The sequence below is a fragment of the Arachis hypogaea genome, chromosome 5 (genome assembly GCF_003086295.3).
Source record: "Arachis hypogaea cultivar Tifrunner chromosome 5, arahy.Tifrunner.gnm2.J5K5, whole genome shotgun sequence".
NCBI classification, from domain to species: domain Eukaryota; kingdom Viridiplantae; phylum Streptophyta; class Magnoliopsida; order Fabales; family Fabaceae; genus Arachis; species Arachis hypogaea.
Genome location: NC_092040.1, coordinates 22,351,899 through 22,355,919, shown reverse-complemented (window position 1 = coordinate 22,355,919; position 4,021 = coordinate 22,351,899).

The window sequence follows — 4,021 nt, the reverse complement described above, 5'->3', positions numbered from 1 at the left end:
GTGGAGTTTCTACACACCATAGATTAAGGTGTGGAGCTCTGCTGTACCTCGAGTATTAATGCAATTACTATTGTTCTTCTATTCAATTCCGCTTGTTCTTGTTCTAAGATATCACTTGTTCTTCAACTTGATGAATGTGATGATCCGTGACACTCATCATCATTCTCACTTATGAACGTGTGACTGACACCCACCTCCGTTCTACCTTCGATTGGGTGAATATCTCTTGGATTCCTGATTGCACGATGCATGGTTGATCGCCTGACAACCGAGTGCTCGCCTGACAAACGAGCCAACCATTCCGTGAGATCAGAGTCTTCGTGGTATAGGCAAGAACTGATGGCGGCATTCAAGAGAATCCGGAAGGTCTAACCTTGTCTGTGGTATTCTGAGTAGGATTCAATGATTGAATGGCTGTGACGTGCTTCAAACTCCTAGCAGGCGGGGCGTTAGTGACAGACGCAAAAGAATCGATGGATTCTATTCCGGCCTGACCGAGAACCGACAGCTGAATTCCGCTATGCTGTGACAGAGCATATGCAATCGCTTTCACTGAGAGGATGGGAGGTAGCCATTGACAACGGTGAAACCCTACACAAGCTTGCCATGGAAAGGAGTAAGAAGGATTGGATGAAGACAGTAGGAAAGCAGAGAGACGGAAGGGACAAGCATCTTCATACGCTTATCTGAAATTTCTACCAATGAATTACATAAGTATCTCTATCTTTATCTTTATGTTTTATTCTTATATCATCATTCATATCCATTTGAGTCTGCCTGACTAAGATTTACAAGGTGACCATAGCTTGCTTCATACCAACAATCTCTGTAGGATCGACCCTTACTCGCGTAAGGTTTATTACTTGGACGACCCAGTACACTTGCTGGTTAGTTGTGCGAAGTTGTGTTTATGCCATGGTATTGAACACCAAGTTTTTGGATTCATCACCGGGGATTATTTGTGTTGTGAAAAGTATTGATCACAATTTTGCATACCAGTCTTCCACAGGAAGAGCCTACTGAGTTTCTGGCACAGTTCTTACAAATTGCTGACACAGTACGTGATAAAGAGGTGGATCAGGATGTCTACAGACTATTACTGTTTCCATTTGCTGTAAAAGATCAAGCTAAGAGGTGGTTGAATAACCAACCTACAGCAAGCATAAGGACATGGAAACAGTTATCAGACAAATTCCTGAATCACTTTTACCCTCCAAAGAGGATGACACAGCTAAGGCTGGACATCCAAGGCTTTAAACAAGAGGATAATGAATCCCTTTATAATGCCTGGGAGAGGTATAGAGGTATGCTAAGAAAAAGCCCCTCTGAAATGTTTTCAGAGTGGGTACAATTAGACATCTTCTACTATGGGCTTACAGAAAAAGCTCAGATGTCTTTAGACCACTCAGCTGGTGGATCTATACACATGAGGAAGACAATTGAAGAGGCTCAAGAGCTCATAGACACTGTTGCTAGAAACCAATATTTGTACTCTAGCAATGAGTTCTCTCCAAAAGGGGAAGTCATGGCAGTAGCCACTGATCCTAATCCTCAAGAACAGATGATTGAGCTTAATCAACAATTGCTCCTGATGACAGAACAATTAGCAGAATTTAAAGAGATGCTCCATGAAACTAAAGTTGCTAACAAGAACATAGAACTGCAGTTGAATCAAACAAAACAGCAAATATCTAAACAGATAACAGAGGAATGTCAAGCAGTTCAACTGAGGAGTGGGAAGACACTGAATAACACTGCTCAAAAGAGCAAAAGGCCAAATAAGGAACAATTGACAGAGGATAACCAACCCACTGTTCAAAATCCCTCTGAGGACAGTAAGAGCCCAGAGAGGAATACTTTTGGCGTTCAACCGCCAGAGAGGGAAGGAAAGTTGGCGTTAAACGCCCATTCCTTGCCCAGTTCTGGCGTTCAAACGCCAGAAAAGGGGGAAAAGTTGGCGTTAAACGCCCATTTTCCACCCAATCCTGGCGTTCAGACGCCAAGGGAAGATCAGACACCTAAGAGTGCTGACAGTAATCCCTCTAACAAGGCCTCTTCAACCACTTCTGTAAGGAATAAACCTGCAGCATCTAAGGTTGAAGACTATAAAGCCAATATGCCTTATCCTCAAAAACTCCGCCATGCAGAACAGGATAAGCAATTTGCCCGCTTTGCAGACTACCTAAGGATTCTTGAAATAAAGATTCCGTTTGCAGAGGCACTTGAGCAAATACCTTCTTATGCTAAGTTCATGAAAGAAATCTTAAGTCATAAGAAGGATTGGAAAGAAACTGAAAAAGTGTTTCTCACTGAAGAATGCAGTGCAGTCATATTAAAGAGCTTACCAGAGAAGCTTAAAGATCCTGGAAGCTTTATGATACCATGCACATTAGAGGGTAATTGTACCAAGAAAGCTCTATGTGATCTTGGGGCAAGTATCAACCTAATACCTGCATCCACTATCAGAAAGCTTGGCTTGACTGAAGAAGTCAAACCAACCAGGATATGTCTCCAACTCGCTGATGGCTCCATTAAATACCCATCAGGCATAATTGAGGACATGATTGTCAAGGTTGGGCCATTTGCCTTTCCCACTGACTTTGTAGTGCTGGAAATGGAGGAGCACAAGAGTGCAACTCTCATTCTAGGAAGACCTTTCCTAGCAACTGGACGGACCCTCATTGATGTCCAAAAAGGGGAATTAACCCTGAGAGTCAATGAGGATGAGTTCAAGTTGAATGTTGTCAAAGCTATGCAGCATCCAGACACATCAAATGACTGCATGAGCACTGATATTATTGACTCTTTGGTGGAGGAGGTCAATATGACTGAAAGTCTTGAATTAGAGCTAGATGACATCTTTAAAGATGTTCAGCCTGATCTGGAGGAACTAAAAGAAATAAAAGAAATTCTGAAAATTCCTCAGAAAGGAGATAAGCCTCCTAAAACCGAGCTCAAGCCACTACCACCATCCCTGAAATATGCATTTCTGGGAGAAGGTGACACTTTTCCTGTGATCATAAGCTCTGCTCTAAATCCACAGGAAGAGGAAGCACTAATTCAAGTGCTAAGGACACACAAGACAGCTCTTGGGTGGTCCATAAGTGATCTTAAGGGCATTAGCCCAGCAAGATGCATGCACAAGATCCTATTGGAGGATGATGCTAAGCCAGTGGTTCAACCACAAAGGCGGCTGAATCCAGCCATGAAGGAGGTGGTGCAGAAAGAGGTCACTAAGTTACTAGAGGCTGGGATTATTTATCCTATTTCTGATAGCCCCTGGGTGAGCCCTGTCCACATTGTCCCCAAGAAGGGAGGCATGACAGTGGTTCATAATGAAAAGAATGAACTAGTTCCTACAAGAACAGTTACAGGGTGGCGCATGTGTATTGACTACAGAAGGCTCAATACAGTCACCAGAAAGGATCATTTTCCTTTACCATTCATAGACCAGATGCTAGAGAGACTAGCAGGTCATGAATACTACTGCTTTTTGGACGGCTACTCAGGTTACAACCAAATTGCAGTAGATCCTCAGGACCAAGAGAAAACAGCATTTACATGTCCTTCTGGAGTATTTTCCTACAGAAGGATGCCTTTTGGTCTGTGCAATGCACCTGCAACCTTTCAGAGGTGCATGCTCTCTATCTTTTCAGATTTGGTAGAGAAATTTCTGGAAGTCTTCATGGATGACTTTTCAGTATTTGGAGACTCATTCAGCTCCTGCCTTAACCATCTAGCACTTGTTCTGAAAAGATGCCAAGAGACCAACCTAGTTTTAAACTGGGAAAAATGTCACTTTATGGTGACTGAAGGGATTGTCCTTGGGCATAAAATTTCAAACAAGGGAATAGAGGTGGATCAAGCTAAAGTTGAAGTAATTGAAAAATTACCACCACCTACCAATGTTAAGGCAATCAGAAGCTTTCTGGGGCATGCAGGATTCTACAGAAGGTTTATAAAGGATTTTTCAAAAATTGCCAAACCTCTGAGTAATTCGCTAGCTGCTGACACGCCATTT